At 46.1% G+C, this 20,195-nt stretch overlaps 1 protein-coding gene and 1 pseudogene across 12 annotated transcripts in view; one reads left to right on the forward strand and one right to left on the reverse strand.

The window, feature by feature from the left end:
- The window catches only part of PIK3CB (phosphatidylinositol-4,5-bisphosphate 3-kinase catalytic subunit beta), a 186,493-nt gene extending 166,732 nt beyond the window's left edge, over positions 1-19,761 (reverse strand). For 2 of the 12 annotated variants that reach the window (XM_063704251.1, XM_063704252.1), the window contains exons 1-2: positions 19,420-19,632; positions 9,103-9,215 (exon numbers count right to left, since the gene is read on the reverse strand). The gene's annotated coding sequence lies outside the window, so the exon portion shown is untranslated. Of the gene's footprint in view, positions 1-9,102; positions 9,216-19,419 lie in introns of all 12 variants that reach the window. The other 10 variants (XM_055383440.2, XM_055383436.2, XM_055383442.2 and 7 more) reach the window with 8 other exon arrangements.
- LOC109026382 (elongation factor 1-alpha 1-like) lies at positions 9,592-11,058 on the forward strand (annotated as a pseudogene).
- Positions 19,762-20,195: the final 434 nt, after the last annotated feature.

The following is a 20,195-nucleotide window of genomic DNA, read 5'->3' on the forward strand; positions in this document are numbered from 1 at the left end:
TAAGTGATAAGAGAAGACATAGAATAATGACCATGCTATGCTGCCATTTGTGAGAGTGGGGGTTTACATATATATATTCATAAATTATTCATAAATGCACAGGTTATCTCTAGAACAACATACAGTAGTACACAGTATACAGGAGGATGTGTGCAGGTTACATGCAAATACTACACCATTTTATCTAAGAGACTTGAGCACCCATGGATTTTGACATCCGCAGGGAATCCTGAAACCAATCCTTCACAGATACCAAGGGATAAACTGCATTCAAATAAATAATTATGCACTTAGCCTGGTGCCTGCACAAAGAAATCCTCAATACATGGCAGCAACTGCTCCTCTTTTTAGGTATTTTTCACTCACACACACACACTCAGTGGTAATCTTTTTACATATTTGAATAAGGTAGTTAAAAACCACAAGGTGGGTTGGGTGCAATGGCTCATGCCTGTAATCCCAGCACTTTGGGAGACCGAGGCAGGTGGATCACTTGAGCTCAGTAGCTTGAGACCAGCCTGGGCAATGTGGTGAAACCTCTATCTCTACAAAAAATACAAATATTAGCCAGGCATAGTGGCGCATGCCTGTGGTACCAGCTATATGGGAGGCTGAGGTGGGAGGACTGTTTGAGCCCAGGAGTTTGAAGCTGTAGTGAGCCTGGGCAACAGAGTGAAACACTGTCTCTAAAAGTAAATAAATTAAAATAAAATAAAAATCAGCCGGGCGTGGTGGCTCACGCTTATAATTCCAGCACTTTGGGAGACCAAGGCGGGTGGATCACTTGAGGTCAAGAGTTCGAGACCAGCCTGGCCAACATGGTGAAACCCCATCTCTACTAAAAATACAAAAATTAACCGGGCATGGTGGCAAGCACCTGTAATCCCAGCTACTCAGGAGGCTGAGGCAGGAGAATCACTTGAACCCAGGAGGCCAGAGGTTGCAGTGAGCCAAGATCACGCCATTTACTCTAGCCTGGAGACAAGAGTGAGACTTTGTCTCAAAATAAATAAATAAATAAATAAAAATTAAAAAAATAAAAAATAGAAACCACAAGGTGACAGTTTCACTGGAGACTGTCAGTTAATTGCTAGTAACAATGAGCCTACCCTCACTGTGAGTCACCAAATGGTATCAAGAATTCTGAGAGTTTATTCACCTCATTTGGGTGAGCAGATGATGTACCATAATAGGACCAATCCATGGCTAATATTACAGAGAATTAAGTACACAAAAAATCATTCACAAAAAGATCTAAACCTTAGAGGTCCTATGTATTTCCTTATTTTCAGCACAACTTAAAAGTATAGTAATTGGCCGGGCGCCGTGGCTCACGCCTGTAATCCCAGCACTTTGGGAGGCCGAGACAGGTGGATCACTGGAGGTCGGGAGTTCGAGACCAGCCTGACCAACATGGAGAAACCCCGTCTCTACTAAAAATACAAAAAAAAAAAGGCCGGGCGCGGTGGCTCACGCCTGTAATCCCAGCACTTTGGGAGGCCGAGGCAGCGGATCGCGAGGTCAGGAGATCGAGACCATCCTGGCTAACACAGTGAAACCCCGTCTCTACTAAAAATACAAAAAATTAGCCGGGCGAGGTGGCGGGCGCCTGTAGTCCCAGCTACTCAGGAGGCTGAGGCAGGAGAATGGCGTGAACCCCGGGGGGCAGAGCCTGCAGTGAGCCGAGATCGCGCCACTGCACTCCAGCCTGGGCGACAGCGAGACTCCGTCTCAAAAAAAAAAAACAAAAAAACAAAAAAACAAAAAAATTAGCCGGGCCTGGTGGCGCATGCCTGTAATCCCAGCTACTTGGGAGGCTGAGGCAGGAGAATCACTGCAACCCAGGAGACAGAGGTTGCGGTGAGCTGAGATCACGCCATTGCACTCTAGCCTGGGCAACAAGAGTGAAACTCCATCTCAAAAAAAAAAGTAGAATAATTAAAATATGCTGGTAGAGAAGAGCATTAATTAATTAATCCTTGCAGGCACCCCTAAAACTACTGAGCCAAAATACACAACCAGGTAAAGAGTCAATGCAGCAATATAAAATGTAGATGCTAGTAGGCTGATGGCCCAATTCAAACCTTGATGCTAGGGGAACTCACAAGTAAAACTCAATACTTTATATAAATAAAGCACTGGGCCAGAATGTATAGGGAGTAAAAGGTATACGATCTAGAAGGGGAGACAGGTACACCAACACAAAAAACTATTAGCTAGGCACAGTGGCTTGTGCCTCCCGAGTCACCAGAGGCTGAAGTGGGAGGAGCAAGTACTTGAGCTCTGGAGTTTGAGGCTGCAGTGAGCTATGACTGCACCACTGCACTCCAGCCTTGGCGACAGAATGAGATCCCATCTCTAATAAGGAAAACAAAAGCTATTAAATAACTGAGCTTAAGTCAAGATGGGGCTGGGCGTGGTAGTACATGCCTGTAGTCCCAGCTACTCAGGAGGCTGAGGTGGGAGCTATCGATAGCTTGAGCCTAGGAGTTCAAGTCCAGCCTGGGTAACATAGTAAGACCCTGTCTCTATTTAAAATAATAGTCAAGATGGAAACTCATATTTAGTGATTCAGTTTGACCAGAGAATAAAATCATGGAGGTCCTGACTTCATGACTCCCTATTATTCACTGCCTCCAGCCTGCACACAGCCATGCAGCCATCTCCATCCTGGAATTCTCTCGCTCAAAACCCAATATGCTCCTAAATGTCTAAAATATAACTCCTCTGCCTGGCAGCCAGGCAGAAACAAAGAACTGTGTCATCAAGTTCTGGCTCTAGCTCATTTATTCACTGTGTGACCTTGGGAAAGTTCCCTTAACTTCCTTTTTCTTATTTGTAAAACAAGATGGTTTAACTATATGCTCTTTAATGTCCATTTCAGCTATATATTCCACTTGGTCAAGCAACTCTACAGCTCACAATGCCTCAGCTTTTGTTCCAGTCAAACAACTCTCCAAGATCCTTCCCACAGCCTACAAGGTGCTGCATGGACTCTACCTCTCTTTTTGGCTCATCTTACACCCTTATCCTACACACCTCTTGACCTCACTCTCTCCTCTCAGGCTAGAATGGCCTCCTTTTAGTTCCTCCGAAATGCCAGGCTCCCTCCTGCTAAAGAGCCTTCCCATGTGCTGGACTCAATGCTTCCTTTTTAAAAATAATAAATATTTCATAACATCCCTTTACCATTGGAAACAAAATGTATACATAATACAAACTGAACAAAACTTTAGTTACATATATGTATATGTTATATAGAGTCTTAACTGTAATATAAAGAGAAATAAAAGGAATATAACAGTACAAAATTATATATATGCTAATGGTAAATGCTCTGGTACGACTACATTATAAGTCATAAAAAGGTAGTCGAAGCTTAAACCTAAACTTAAAATTACTGAATATCACAGCTACAAAGGCAGACTGATGTGCACATATTGTCTTGGTGATTAAACATCACTACCGGGCCGGGCGCGGTGGCTCACGCCTGTAATCCCAGCACTTTGGGAGGCCAAGGTGGGTGGATCACAAGGTCTGGAGATCGAGACCATCCTGGCTAACATGGTAAAACCCCGTCTCTACTAAAAATACAAAAACTAGCCAGGCGTGGTGGCACGTGCCTGTAGTCCCAGCTACTCAGGAGGCTGAGGCAGAAGAATCACTTGAACCCTGGAGGCGGAGGTGGCAGTGAGCCGAGATTGCGCCATTGTCCTCCAGCCTGGGCGACAGAGTGAGACTCCATCTCCAAAAAAAAAAAAAAAATCACTACCAACATATGCCACTGGTGACATAAATTTTAAATTTTAGAAAGATAACTCTTGGTAAAGTTCTGAACAAACTAAAGCATAATCTCCTGTAGATTTCCAAAGAAGGTGAATTCTGGGAAAACTGAATATTAAAACCATGCCATTTTTATATTTTGTTTATGTGTAAAATGAAGTTAGGATTTAGGCAATGGTTTCAACCTGGGCTATACATTAGAATAAGAAGGACATTTTTAAACAATACTGATGCCGAGGTATCATCTCAAAGATATTTATGTAATTCGTATGAGGTACAGCCTCATCATCTTTTAAAAACTTCCTAAGTAGGCCAGGCATGGTGTGGCTCACACCTGTAATCCCAACACTTTAGGAGGCCAAGGCGGGCAGATCATTTGAGGCCAGGAGTTTGAGACCAACCTGGAAAACATGGTGAAACTCCATTTTCACTAAAAATACAAAAATTAGCTGGGCATGGTCACAAGTGTCTGTAGTCTCGGGCTACTTGGGCGGCTGAGGCAGGAGAATCGCTTGAACCTGAGGCAGAAGCTGCAGTAAGCTGAGATTGTGCCACTGCACTCCAGCCTGAGCAACAGAGCGAGACTCTGTCTCAATCAATCAATCAATCAATCAATCAAGCCTTCTCAAGTGATTTTGATGTGCAGCCAGAGTTGAGACCCACTGTTACGGACTAAAACAAACAGGTTTTCACCTATGTGAAGTGAAAATTGAGGATCTTACATGACACAAAACAAATCTTTGCTTTGCAAGACTGTTGCACACTTTATATTACTAAGGCTAACATGACTGGCCTTTGCACACTAAATGCTAATACATCCCCCAATAATTGTACAAGCTAAAATCGTCCCCTGCTCTCATTCCTGAAACAGCCCCTAAACATCAGTCCCAACCCCAGATGAGAAACACTGACCTACATAATTCACCTTTCACATCTCAATTCAAACATCACCTCAGAATTTCCTGTTACAATATTACATTACTCATTAATAGGAATAAATGTAATAACAATGATAGTATTCCCCACATATTGTAACCACACCTTTGTGGTTTTTTAACCTAACTCATTTATGTGGTAAAATGATTCCACATCAGTACATAAACACTTTCTTCATTCTGTTTGTTTGTTTGTTTGTTTGTTTTGAGATGGAGTCTTGCTCTGTTGCCCAGGCTGGAGTGCAGTGGTGCAATTTCAGCTCACTGCAACCACTGCCTCCGGGGCTTAAGCAATTCTCCTGCCTCAGCCTCCCAAGTAGTTCAGATTACAGGTGCGCATCACCACACCCGGCTAATTTTTATACTTTTATTAGAGACGGGGTTTCACCATGTTGGCCAGGCTAGTCTAGAACTACTGACTTCAGATGATCCATCCAGCTCGGCCTCTCAGAATGCTGGGATTATAGGCATGAGCCACCATGCCTGGTCTACTTTCTTCATTCTGTTAAATGGCTACAGAGCATTCAATCATAGGAACGTCCTATTTTTTTTAAAGTAATTCCCCTAGTGAAAAACATTTAAGTTACTTCAGGAATTTTGCCATTATAAACAATAATGCAACAAATAGCCTTCACCATACATCATTTTCCACACATGTGAGTATACCAACAGGATAATGCCTACAAAAAGAATTAATGGGGGCTGGGCGCGGTGGCTCACGCCTGTAATCCCAGCACTTCGGGAGGCTGAGGCGGGCAGATCACGAGGTCAGGAAATCGAGACCATCTCGGCCAACATGGTGAAACCCCGTCTCTACTAAAAATATAAAAATTAGCTGGGCGTGGTGGTGCGTGCCTGTAATCCCAGCTACTCAGGAGGCTGAGGCAGGAGATCCCTTGAACCTGGGAGTCGGAAGTTGCAGTGTGCCGAGATTGTGCCACTGCACTCCAGCTTGGTGACAGAACGAGACTCCGTCTCAAAAAAAAAACAAAAAACAAAAAAAAATTAATGCTCAGGGCTGAGCACGGTGGCTCATGCCTGTAATCCCAGCACTTTGGGAGGCTGCGGCGGGTGGCTCACCTGAGGTCAGGAGCCACTGGACCATCATGTACAAATTACAGAGATATTAGACAATACTTGTGAGCAAAATGAAGCCCTAAAACCCAGAAGCTCCTCAGTTAGAAAAAATATTAATAGCCTGGGCACGGCGGCTCACGTCTGTAATCCCAGCACTCTGGGAGGCCGAGGTGGGTGGATCACCTGAGGTCAGGAGGTCAAGACCAGACAGACCAACATGGTGAAACCCCACCTCTACTAAAAACACAAAAATTAGCTGGGAGTGGTGGCAGGCACCTGTAATTCCAGCTACTTGGGAGGCTGACGCAGAAGAATCGCTTGAACCTGGGAGGGAGAGGTTGCAGTGAGCCGAGATGGTGTCACTGCACTCCAGGTTGGGCAACAGAGAAAGACTCCGTTTCAAAAAATAAAAATAAAAATAAAAAAAGGAAAAATATTAATAATGGAATGGTGGGTGAATGTGCACATCAACAGTTAAGACAGCTTGGCCGGGTGCTTTGGTTCACACCTGTAATCCCAGCACTTTGGGAGGCTGAGGCTGGCAGATCACTCAAGCCCAGAAGTTTGAGACTAGCCTGAGCAACATGGCAAAATCTTTCTCCATGAAAAATTCAACAGGTAGCCAGACGTGGTAGCACACACTTATAATCCCAGATACTGGGGAGGCTCGCTTTAGCTCAGGAGGTCCACACTGCAGAGAGCCAAGATGGTTCTACTGCACTCCAGCCTGGGTGACAGAGCAAGACCCTGTCTCCAGAAAAAAAAAAATTATTCCAGTTGGCTATCCCCAGGAACTCTCGCTCAAAATTTAAGGGGAATGATAATTAGCTCATAAATATGGAACTTGACTTTTGAAAATATATAACTAGGCCGGGTACGGTGGCTCACGCCTATAATCCCAGCACTTTGGGAGGCCAAGGCAGGCAGATCACAAGGTCAGGAAGGGCAGATCAGGAGTTCGAGACCAGCCTGGCCAATATGGTGAAACCCTGTCTCTACTAAAAAATACAAAAATTAGCCAGGCATGGTGGCATGCACCTGTAGTTCCAGCTTCTCAGGAGGCTGAGGCAGGAGAACAGCTGGAACCCAGGAGGTTCAGCCAAGTTCACGCCACTGTACTCCAGCCTGGGCGACAGAGTGAGACCCCATCTCAAAAATAAAAGAAAAAGAAAATATATAACTGCAGCCAGGTACGGTGGCTCAACACTTTGGGAGGCTGAGGTGGGTGGCTCACCTGAGGTCAGGAGTTCGAGACCAGCCTGGCCAACACGGTGAAACCCCATCTCTACTACAAATACAAAAATCAGGCAGGTGTGTGGCATGCGCCTGTAATCCCAGCTACTTGGGAGGCTGAGGCAGAAGAATCGGCTTGAACCCAGGAGGCGGAGGCTGCGGTGAGCCGAGATCACGCCACTGCAAATATATATATATATGAAATAGATATATGAAATAGATATATATGAAATAGATATATGAAATAGATATATATGTAATAGATATATGAAATAGATATATATGAAATAGATATACGAAATAGATATATGAAATATATATGAAATATAGATGTGAAATATAGATGTGAAATATAGATATGAAATATATATACAAAATATTTATACATGAAATATATATGAAATATTCATACATGAAATATATATACGAAATATATGTACATGAAATATATATATATATATATTTGCAGTGGCGTGATCTCGGCTCACTGCAGCCTCCGCCTCCTGGGTTCAAGCCGATATTTATCACTGCAGAAAAACGTTTTAGTTAACAAACTACATTTTTTTTCAGATAACACAATGGCAGCAATTTGTAATGGTTTATGAAGCTACAAGAAAACACTGACTTTAATAGAATCTAAATACAACACCTGCCCATGGTCCCAGCTACTCTGGAGGCTGAGGTGGGGGGATCGCTTGAGCCCAGGAGTTACAGGCCAGCTGGGCAACACAGCAAGTCCCCATCCCTAAAAAAAAAATAAATAAATACAAGGCCTATACTAAATCAAGAATAAACAATTTTAAGTGATCATATTTCAACTATTTAATGAAATATGAATAGTTATTGTGTAACTATAAACACGTAACTTGTCAGATGTAGTAGTAGACAGGCTACAGAAAAAAAAAAAGCAATGGTCGGGCAAGGTGGCTCACGCCTGAAATCCCAGCACTCTGGGAGGTCGAGGTGGGCAGATCACGAGGTCAGGAGATCGAGACCATCCTGGGCAACATGGTGAAACCTCGTCTCTACTAAAAATACAAAAATTAGCTGGGCGTGGTGGCGCATGCCTGTAATGCCAGCTACTCGGGAGGCTGAGGCAGGAGAATCACTTGAACCTGGGAGTCAGAGGTTGCAGTGAGCCGAGATGGCGCCACTGCACTCCAGCCTGGCGACAGAGTGAGGCTCTGTCTCAAAAAATAATAATGAAAAAAATTTTTTAAAATAAAAAAACTATCAGTAGGCTAACTTATTAAACAGTAAAGGAAAACTTCAAATCGGGTTATAATTCTGATCATCTGAAATACTGATTACTTAAATCACAAGAGCTCATTCATTTAAGCAAGTAAAGTACAAATGTATCAAAATGGAGTTTGACCTCTTGTTGACAGTTACCAATGACTCAGCAGGTAAGGAATTCATGGAATTCAGGTCTTCATGGTCTAGAAAGCATTGTAGCTAAACCACCCAGTTAATACCAAATCATCTGCTGGTTGATTATCTAACTCCTTCTTCCATCTTTTCTCAAATTCACAACTGCCATTACTTCTAAGTGGCAGAAGAAGAAGATAAATTTGAAATCAGTAAATATTATAAATTAGTTATTAGAAATACAAGAAAAAACTGTGGTCAGGAATGTGGTTAAACTGCAGTTTAAAACAAAGCCTTTGGATTACCCATGGATTTAGTTTAATCCATATAATCCTCCCCCTGCAGGCATGGATAATCAGGATCGCATTTCCCTTGAGGGCAAATCTGCATTTGCCTGGTGGTCTCCTGAATGCCTGAAGCACCAGAAGACAAACTACAGGACCAGGGATGCTGTCCTTGGGTTTGCACTGGGGAGAATTCTGAGCTGCAGACCTATCTCTAGCAATACTATAATATAGGAGATGACTGTTGAGATTCACATTCTTGATTCCAGCAGTAAGCCAGCTACTCCCAGTTAAAGGGTCAACCTCAGGTGATCTGCTAAATATCTGAGGAGCTATTAAAACAAAATAAGGAGATATGGCCGGGCGTGGTGGCTCATCCCTGTAATTCCAACACTTTGGGAGGCCCAGGCAGGTGGACCCACCTGACATTGGAGTTTGAGACCAGGAGAATCACTTGAACCCGGGAAGCGGAGGTTGCAGTGAGCCAAGATCACGCCATTGCACTCCAGCCTGGGCAACAAGAGCAAAACTCCACCTCGGAAAAAAAAGAAAAGAAATGAAGGAGATATACATTCTCGGGGAGGAGGGGGGTCACAAAAAGAAAGATCCTAGGCTGGGTGCCATGACTCACACCTGTAATCTCAGCTCTTTGGGAGGCCAAGGCAGGCAAATCACTTGAGCTCAGGAGTTTGAGACCAGCCTGGGCAACATGGTGAAACACTGCCTCTATAAAATACCAAAAAAAAAAAAAAAAAAAGTTAGCTGGGCATAATGGTGCATGCCTGTACTCCCAGCTACTCGGGAGGCTGGAAGGATCACTTGAACCTGGGGAGGTCAAGGCTGCAGTGGGCCACGATTGCACCACTGCACTCCAATCCGGGTGACAGAGTGAGACCCTGTCAAAAAAAAGATTTGAGAAGGCAGCTACGGAGATGGGAAAGGACTCCTTCAAGTATGCCTGGGTCTTGGATAAACTGAAAGCTGAGCATGAACATGGTATCACCATTGATATCTCCCTATGAAAATATGAGAACAGCAAGTATTACGTGACTATCACTGATGCTCAAGAAGACAGAGACTTTATCAATAACATGATTATAGGGACATCTCAGGCTGACTGTGCTGTTCTGATTGTTGCTGCTGGTGTTGGAGAATTTAAAGCTGGTATCTCCAAAAATGGGCAGACCTGTCAGCATGCCCTTCTGGTTTATACAGAAGACAGAGACTTTATCAATAACATGATTATAGGGACATCTCAGGCTGACTGTGCTGTTCTGATTGTTGCTGCTGGTGTCGGAGAATTTAAAGCTGGTATTTCCAAAAATGGGCAGACCTGTCAGCATGCCCTTCTGGCTTATACGCCAAAGTGTGAAGCAACTAATTGGTGTTAACAGAATGGATTCCACTGAGCCACCCTACAGCCAATACAGATATGAGGAAATCATTAAGGAAGTCAGCACTTACATTAAGAAAATTGGCTACAACCCCGACACAGTAGCATTTATGCCAACTTCTGGTGGGAATAGTGACAACATGCTGAAGCCAAGTGATAACATGCCTTGGTTCATGGGATAGAAAGTCACCCGTAAAAATGGCAATGCCAGGGGAACCATGCTACTCGAAGCTCTGGACTGCATCCTACCACCAACTCATCCAACTGACAAACCCTTGCATCTGTCTCTCCAGGATGTCTACAAAACTGGTGATATTGGTACTGTGCCTATAGGCCAAGTGGCGAATGGTGTTCTCAAACCCGGAATGGTGGTCACCTTTGCTCCAGTCAATGTTACAACTGAAGCAGTCTGTTGAAATGCACCATGAAGCTTTGGGTGACGCTCTTCCTGCAGACAATGTGGACTTCAATGTCAAGAATGCGTCTGTCAAAGATGTTCATCATGGCAACGTTGCTGGTGACAGCAAAAATGACCCACCAATGGAAGCAGCTGGCTTCATTGCTCAAGTGATTATCCTGAACTATTCAGGACAAATCAGTGCTGGCTATGCCACTGTACTGGATTGTCACACAGCTTACATTGCTTGCAAGTTTGCTGACCTGAAGGAAAAAGATTGATCACCATTCTAGTAAGAAGCTGGAAGATGGCCCTAAATTCTTGAAGTCTGGTGGTGCTGCCATAGTTGATATGGTTCCTGACAAGCTGATGTACGTTGAGAGCTTCTAGGACTATCCTCCTCTGGATCATTTTGCTGCTCGTGATATGAAACAGAGTTGCCGTGGGTGTCACCAAAGCAGTGGACAAGAAGGCTGCTGGAGCTGGCAAGGTCACCAAGTCTGCCCAGAAAGCTCAGAAGGCTAAATGAATATTATCCCTAATACCTGCCACCCAAGTCTTAATCAGTGGTGGAAGAATAGCCTCAGAAATGTTTGTTTCAATCAGCCATTTAGGTTTAATAGTAAATGACTGGTTAATGGTAACAATGCACTGTAAACCCCTCAGAAGAAAAGGAGAATGTGTTATGGACCATTTGGGTTTTTTTTTTTTTTTTTTGGCATGTGGCAGTTTTAAATTATTAACTTTTAAAATCAGTAGTTTTTAATGGAAACAACTGGACCAAAAATCAGTCACAGAATTTTGAGACCCATCAAAACAAAGTTTATTGAGAAAAAAAAAAGATATGGTAACTCTAAACCAAATAGTTCAGAGCATACATACACATACATTCTTACAACACATACACTCTCTCACACACGTGTGCAATGGGAGGGTCTCAGATTCAAAAACTAAGTTGTCTAATTAAACTAAAAATTCCTGGCCAGGCGCAGTGGTTTACGCCTGTAATCCCAGCACTTTGGGAGGCCAAGGCAGGCAGATCGCCTGAGGTCAGGAGTTCGAGACCAGCCTGACTAACATGGTAAAAACCCCGTCTCTACTAAAAATACAAAATTAGCTGGGCGTGGTGGTGGGCACCTGTAATCCCAGCTACTCGGGAGGCTGAGGCAGGAGAATCGCTTGAACCCAGCAGGCAGAGAGGTTGCAATGAACCGAGATTGCACCATTGCACTCCAGCCTGGGCAACAAGAGCAAAACTCGGTCAATAAATAAATAAATAAATAAATATTCCTGATCTCTAAAAATACTAAATACGATTGAATACAGGATCAAACTACCACATCCTAAAACCAGTCCCCTTCAGTCAAGACCAAAATTCAAAGCCTCAAAAGGACAAAACAAGGTGGTTTTGTTGGGTTCCTTATTTTCAAAAAGACTAATGATCCAGGACGCAGTGAACAAAATTCACACTCGTTTTTGTCATTAATTGCTTAATGTCTAAAGGCTTGGTCTTTTCAGGGGTAGAGCACCTTAACGAAGATTGAGAGAGTTAACAACGCGTAATAGAAGGCTGCGTTCAGTGGCTCTAGCCTGTAATCAGAGCACTTTGGGAGGCCAAGGCAGGAGGATGGCTTGAGGCCAAGAGCATGAGACCCAGCCTGGGCAACACAGCAAGAGCCTGTGTCTTCTACCTAAGAAATTTTTTTTTTTTTTTTTAGTTAGCCAGGCAGGCATGATGGTATATGCCTATAGTACTATTAATAACCACTTAGGAGGCCGGTGCAGGAGGATCACTTGAGCACAGCAGTTCGACGTTACGGTGAGCTACGATTGTGCCCCTGCACTCCAGCCTGGGTGACAGAACCAGACCTGGTCTCTTCAAAAACAAAACAAAAAGGCCAGGCCTGGGGGCTCACACCTGTAATCCCAGGACTTTGGGAGGCCGAGGCGGGAGGATCACAAGGTCAGGAGATCGAGACCATCCTGGCTAACACGGTGAAACCCCGTCTCTACTAAAAAAATACAAAAAAAAAAATTAGCCGGGCGTGGTGGGGGCGCCTGTAATCCCAGCCACTCAGGAGGCTGAAGCAGGAAAATGGCGTGAACCTGGGAGGCGGAGCTTGCAGTAAACTGAGATCGCGCCACTGCACTCCAACCTGGGCGACAGAGCGAGACTCCGTCTCAAACAAAACAAAACAAAACAAAACAAAACAAAAAAAGGTACCTGATAGAATAATAACTCTAGGGTCTCCGGTTACTGTCTAATTTGCCCAAATCTGGAACCAAAAAAAGGGGGAAGTGTGTTCAGGATATACATTGTACATTCAATCAAAAGATTTTAGAACTAATTTCATTCCTACATTTATTCATTCAACATTAAATAAATTTCCTTTTTTTTTTTTTTTTTTTTGAGATGGAGTCTCACTCTGTCGCCCATGCTGGAGTGCAATGGTGCGATCTCGGCTCACTGCAAGCTCCGCCTCCCGGGTTGACGCCATTCTCTTGCCTCAGCCTCCCGAGGAGCTGGGATTACAGGCGCCCGCCACCACGCCCGGCTAATTTTTTGTATTTTTAGTAGAGACGGGGTTTCACGGTGTTAGCCAGAATGGTCTCGATCTCCTGACCTTGTGATCCGCCCGTCTCGGCCCCCCAAAATGCTGGGATTACAGGCGTGAGCCACAGCGACCGGCCCCATGAATTAAATTTTCCAGGCATTGTTCTGGTTCCTGAAAATACTCCAGGGAAGACAAGGTCCCTGCCATCATGAAGCTTATATTATATTGGAGGAAAAAGACCATAAATAAATGAACAATAAAATAAGCAAGCTGGGAGAGGTGAAATGTGCCTAAAGCTACTGGGGAGGCTGAGGCAGGAGGATCACTTGAGACCAGGAGTTCAAGGCTGCAGTGCCCTATGATACTACCTGTGAATGGCCACTGAACTCCAGCTTAGGCAACATAAGGAGACCCCGCCTCTAAAAAAATTTTATCTTTTATTTTTTATTTTTTTTCTGAGATGGAGTTTCACTCTTGTTGCCCAGGCTGGAGTGCAATGGTGCACCTTGGCTCACTGCAACCTCTGCCTCCCAGGTTCAAGCGATTCTCCTGCTTCAGCCTCCAGAACAGCTGGGATTAACAGGCCCATGCCACCACGCCAGGCTTTTTTTTTTTTTTTTTTTTTTTGTATTTTTAGTAGAGATGGGGTTTTGCCATGTTGGCCAGGCTGGTCTCGAACTCCTGACCTCAGGTGATCCGCCCACCTCAGCCTCCCAAAGTTCTGGGATTACAAGCGTGAGCCTCCGTGTCCGGCCAATTTTTTTATTTTATTTATTTATTTTTTAGCACTCAGATTATGACAGATAAAGGAAAATTTAATAAAAATAAATAAAGGCTGAGATGGGTGGATTGCTTCAGCCTAGGAATTCAAGACCCCTGAGCAATATAGCAAGATCCCATCTCTATTTTAAAAATAAAATAAAATAAAAATAAACAATAATTGGCTGACATGCAGATAAAGTTTGGATTTACTTCTTAGTGTAATGAGAATCCACTGGAACAGGAGAAAAAGTAAAAATCACTCTTGACTGCTGTGTGAAAAATAGAGTAAGAACAGAGGCAAGGAGACCAGTTAAGAAGGTACTACCCAGGAAGAACTCGGGTAGTGGAAATGAAAATAAACATATGTGGGATATATTTTGGAGGTAAAATTTAGAGTGTGCTCAAGGATTGGCTGTGCGTACAGTGAGGGAGGATGAGACAAAGGGATAAATTAAACATAACCACTAGATTTTACACTCAGACAGGATGGTGAGTGGGGCAGAGGGGTGCTACGACATGAAAACTGCTAGGGTTAGCCGGGCGTGGTGGCGTGCGCCTATAATCCCAGCTACTTCGGAGGCTAAGACAGGAGAATCGCTTGAACCCAGGAGGCGGAGGTTGCAGTGAGCCGAGATTGCGCCACTGTACTCCAGCCTGGGCAACAAGAGCGAAACTCCATCTCAAAAAAGAAAGAAAGAAAACTGCTAGGGAAGGAATAGGAACGGGAATTAAGAGATCCATGCGAACCCATTACATTGAAAGACGCCTAAAAACAGACGAAATGAAGGTGTCATGTAGGCAGGCAGAAGACTGAAGTTCAGGACTGGAGATAAAAATCTTGAGAGGCAACAGCAGTTGACAACAATTTACTTATTTTTAGTTTCTCTACTAAAAATAAATAAATAAACCACAGGACAGGACAACATGAGATCATTCAGAAAGAATACAGGTAGAGAAAGGAATAGGGACAGGCCGGAAGCCCTGGGGCATTAGAATGTTTTGAACTCAACAAGAGAAGGAAAAGTCAAAGAGAGTGAAGAGGAGGAAAGCCATAAAACTCGAGTATCCTAGAAGGTTCCTTTACATAATGTGATTTTCTAGTACACCACCACAACCACCCCCTGCCCACCACAGTCATCCAAATTCTATAAATAAAAAAACGGGGCCCAGGCGCGGTGGCTCACCTCTGTAATCCCAGCACTTTGGGAGGACGGGGTGGGCGGATCACCTGAGGTTAGGAGTTCTAGACCAGTCTGGCCAATACGGTGAAACCCTGTCTCTACTAAAAATACAAAAAAACTAGCCAGGCGTGGTAGCGCACGCCTTGTAATCCCAGCTACTCGGGAGGCTGAGGCAGGATAATTCCTTGAACTCGGGAGGCGGAGGTTGCAGCGAGCCAAGATGGCGCCACCACACTCCAGCCTGAACGGCAGAGCACGACTCCGTCTCAAACAAAACAAAACAAAAAATCAAAAGGAACAAGTCCAAGAGAATACACAAATAATAAAGCAGGGGCCGGAGTGTTTGACGCCTGTAATCCCAGCACTTTGGGAGGCCGAGACGGGCGGATCACGAGGTCAGGAGATCGAGACCATCCTGGTGAACACGGTGAAACCCTGCCTCTACTAAAAACACACAAAAAAATTAGCCGGGCGTGGTGGCCAGCGCCTGTAGTCCCAGCTACTCGGGAGGCTGAGGCAGGAGAATGGCGTGAACCCGGGAGGCGAAGCTTGCGGTAAGCCGAGATCGCACCACCGCACTCTAGCCTGGGCAACAGAGCGAAACTCCGTTTCAAAATAATAATAATAATAATAATAATAATAATAATAATAATAATAATAAAGCAGGAACTCACTTTCCTCAGTTAAGTATTTTATTTATTTATTGGGGGCGAGGCACAGTGGCTCACGCCTGTAATCCCAGCACTTTGGGAGGCCAAGGCGGGCGGATCACGAGGTCAGGAGATCAAGACCACCCTGACTAACACGGTGAAACCCCGTCTCTACTAAAAAAAAAATTACAAAAAATTAGCCAGGCGTGGTGGCGGGCACCTGTGGTCCCAGCTACTGGGGAGGCTGAGGCAGGAGAACGGCGTGAACCCGGGAGGCGGAGCTTGCAGTGGGCCGAGATCGGGCCACTGCACTCCAGCCTGGGCGACAGAGTGAGACTCCGTCTCAAATAAATAAAATAAAATAAAATAAAATAAAATAAAATAAAATTAAATTAAATTAAAATAAAATAAAAAATAGTGATGGGCGCAGTGGCGCACACCTGTAATCCCAGCACTTTGGGAGGCCGAGGCGGCCGGATCACCTGAGGTCAGGAGTTCAAGACCAGCCTGGCCGACGTGCAGAAACCCCTAAAAATACAAAAAATTAGCTGGGCGTGGTGGCGGGCGCCTGTAATCCCAGCTACTTGGGAGGCTGAAGCAGAAGAATTGCTTGAACCGGGGAGGCGGAGGTTGCAGTGAGCCAAGATCGCGCATTGCACTCCAGCCTGGGCAACAAGGGCAAAACTCAGTCTCTAAATAAGTAAATAAATAAAAACAAAATAAAAAATAAAAATAAATAAATAAATAATTTATTTATTGGGGCCAGGCACAGTGGCTGACTCCTGTAATCCCAGCACTTTGGGAGGCCAAGGCGGGAGGATCACGTGGTCAAAAGATTGAGACCATCCTGGCCAACATGGTGAAACCCCATGTTTACTAAAAATACAAAAATTAGCGGGGCATGGTGGTGTGCACCTGTAGTCCCAGCTAATTTGGAGGCTGAGGCAGGAGAATCGCTTGAACCCGGGAGGTCACAGTGAGCAGAGATCATGCCATTGCACTCCAGCCTGGCGACAGAGTGAGACTCCATCTCAAAGCAAACAAATAAAACAGAGGCCCATAAGACTGGGTAACATCCCCATAGCCCCAGCTGTTTTTACCCAGGTTGAGGCCTAAAACCAAGAGGTGACTTCTGACTCCCAGCCTTTTCACAGTGGCTAGCAGTAGTTCTACTGTTGAGTTCAACAGTCTAAGCTAGACAACCGGGAAAACCTCAAGAAAGAACATAATTTAGACTACAGTGTTCATTTTTCACTTTTTTCCATATAGTTGGCTGACATTCACAAAGCAAGTTGAAGCAAAAGCCTTTATGGATGAGTCTTTAAGAACACCAAGAAAGATAGGCAAGAGGTGCAAAATGACAAATCAAAACCCAACTTGATTTTCAACACTTCTAAAAAACACTCCGAAGGTGGTGGACTCAGGGTGTGAATCAGGGGTGTAAATTAGATTTTTGTTTCTTAAGTCATTTTGGCTTTAGTGAATACAATTCCAGTTTAAACCTTTGAGATTTTTACTTTCGGCCGGTCGCGGTGGTTCATGCCTGTAATCCCAGCATTTTGGGAGGCCCAGGCTGGCGGATCATTTGAGCCCAGGAGATCAAGACCAGCCTGGCCAACATGGCGAAACCCCCTCTCTACCAAAAATACAAAGATTGGGCCGGGCGCGGTGGCTTCCCCCTGTAATCCCAGCAGTTTGGGAGGCCGAGGCAGGCGGATACCTGAGGTTGGGAGTCCGAGACCACCCTGACCAACATGGAGAAACCCCGTCTCTACCAAAAAAAATACAAAATTAGCCACGTGTGGTGGCACATGCCTGTAATCCCAACTACTCGGGAGGCTATGGCAGGAGAATCGCTTGAACCCGGGAGGCGGAGGTTGCGGTGAGCTGGAGATCGCGTCATTGCACTCCAGCCTGGACAACAAAAGCGAAACTCCGTCTCAAAAAAAAAAAAAAAAAAAAATTTAAAGATTGGCCAGGCGTGGTGGCACGCCCCTGTAGTCTCAGCCACTAGGGAGGCTGAAGCAGGAGGATCGCTTGAACCCAGGAGGCGGAGGTTGCAGTGAGCCAAGATGGCGACATTACACTCCAGCCTGGGCGACAGACCGAGACCCTGTCTCAAAAAATAACAATTTTTTTTTTAAAAAAGAAGCAAGACTCGGTCTCAAAAAGATTTTTTTTTTTTCTTTTTGAGACAGGGTATCCCTCTATTGCCCAGGCTGGAGTCCAGTGGTGCCATCTCGGCTCACTGCAACCTCCGCCTCCCGGGTTCAAGGGATTCTCCTGCCTCAGCCTCCCAAGTAGCTGGGATTACAAGCGCCCGCCACCACACCCTGCTAATTTTTGTGTTTTTGGTAGAGACGGGGTTTCACCATGTTGCTCGGGCTGATGTCGAACTCCTGGAATCAATTGATCCGCCCGCCTCGGCCTCCCAAAGTGCTGGGATTACAGGCGTGAGCCAACACACCTGGTCAGAAAAAAGACTTCACTTTCTTCCATACCTGCATTCTGAAACTGGGTTAAGATCCTTATCTGACCACCCTTTCCTGTGCTACATTATTATGACTTAAACAGTTCTGCTTTTACCATAAAATCTTACAATGTAGCACAAAAATCCCCAAATGATTAATGAACTGCTGAGACCTCTGACTCGTTGGAGATAATTTTATTACGAATCATATCTCCAAACTTCCATTCAGTGCTTCAAAATAAGTACTCATTTAATTATCATGACTTCACCAGACAGTCACACTGCCCACAATGATGTTTACAAAAGCACTTGTCACTCCCTTTGGATGTAGCAATGCAGAAAAAAGAGTCTGTTTCCATACTCTTCGTGTGTTTATAACTCTGTAACAAGTGGCAGAGTTCAAGTGTCACTTGAGATGAAACAGCAAAGCACTTCAAGTTTACGTCCCACCATCTTTCATCCTAAGCAAATCCCGAATTTGCTCGGTTTCATTTCAGCAGTAATTCCCACTCAGTACCTGAGACAGGGTTCCAATGCAGACCCTGCGGGAAGAGACTGCAGGATTCTAGTAAGGGACTATAGGATTCTATTTTGGCCACTGCGAGGTTAACAGGCTCCAATATTAAGCAACTCCAGTATCGGTTACTGCAACACCAGAGCAGATCGGAAATAAATGTGCCCCCAAACGCACGCCAGCAGCCGGGAATTAGCAATAGCTAACACGAGATGCCGCAGCAGGGGTATCATTTACTTAGCACTTGTTCAGTTATGCCTAACCTCACAACAACCTTATGGTGTATGTATTATTATTTCCATTTAACACATCAGGATATTTTGGCCCAAGGCCCCAGGACTGGTCAGCAGCGGCGTTGGGATTCGAAAACATGTCCGTAACCTAATAACCCTGGGTCCACGCCTCTGAAATACACTTCTGCGCAAAAAGGCACCTGAGGGTCGGGAAGTTCCGGAGGTGTCCGCATAGACGCGGGACGCGAGTACGCCGTCTCTCCACAGAGACGCCCCTCAGGAACGGGACCCAAAGCGACAGTGGCCCGGGACCCCCGGCAGCGTCTCTGCCGCCCGGGGGCCGGGGGGCGCCACTCACCTTGGAGAGCCCAGGGCGGGCCGCAACCAAGCCAGACGCCCCCACCGGCCGGTAGGCGGTTATCCTCCAAGCCGGCAGGAAGCGCGGTGCAACCACAAGAGTCGCCAGCGCCGCAGGTAGCGGCAAGCTAGAACGCACCGCCACCACGCCCGGGGGCACCGCAGCCGGCGCCGCGACCAGCCGCCCCTCAGCCGCGCCGCATCCGGGTCCCGGCCGCCGCACTCACCTGCCTGGCGCTCCGCCGCCGCCGCCTGCTACTATTCCAAGTGCGCAGTCAGCAGCCCAGGCCGCCGCAACCGCTCCGCTCCGGCGCCCCCATCCGTGCCTCTCTCGATCACCTCCCGCCTGCCCCGCGCAGCACTACACTCGCCCGCTCCCCACTGCCATGGCCCGCTCCGCCGCAGCAGCCGCACAGGCCGACAGAGCACGCGCGCGCCGCCGCCGTACCCGCGCCCGTGTGCGCGCGCGCGAGCCTCTCAGGCCTGCATCCCAGCAGCCCCCGCCCCGCCCTGCGCCGCCCTCGGGCCAATCCCGGGCCCCGCGGTGGCGGCGGCGGCGGCGGCGGCGGCAGCTGGGATGGCAGGGTTTGGGGAGAGGCCTCACTGCCGATTCCTCTACCGTTGCCAGCCCGGCTGCGACGCTGCTGCACGGCCTTTCCTAACTCTCTTTGCGACTCCCAGAGGACTGCGGAATAGGGAATCCCCGGCAAGTCGCCTTCAGGAGAGACCCATCACCCGCTGCGGCCTCCATAACCTCCTCCCGAGAGATTCCGCTGTTCCTAGGTTCCTTGCTGGCCTTTTCTTCCCAGCCCTTCTCCCTGTTCTGCGACATGGACTGACTCCTAAATTCTTGGACGCAGCACTTATTTTTTTCCCGCTACCCGTCTCCGTCTTTCACTCCCTTTGTGAGGATAGGGCGCTAGCTCGGCTGCCTCACAGCTGGCCCTTCAGTCCCTACACTGTGAATGGTTGTTTCTAGGGAAAAGTCCAGCCTTTCAAGCCC

The sequence above is a fragment of the Gorilla gorilla genome, chromosome 2 (assembly GCF_029281585.2).
Source record: "Gorilla gorilla gorilla isolate KB3781 chromosome 2, NHGRI_mGorGor1-v2.1_pri, whole genome shotgun sequence".
In the NCBI taxonomy this organism is placed as follows: domain Eukaryota; kingdom Metazoa; phylum Chordata; class Mammalia; order Primates; family Hominidae; genus Gorilla; species Gorilla gorilla.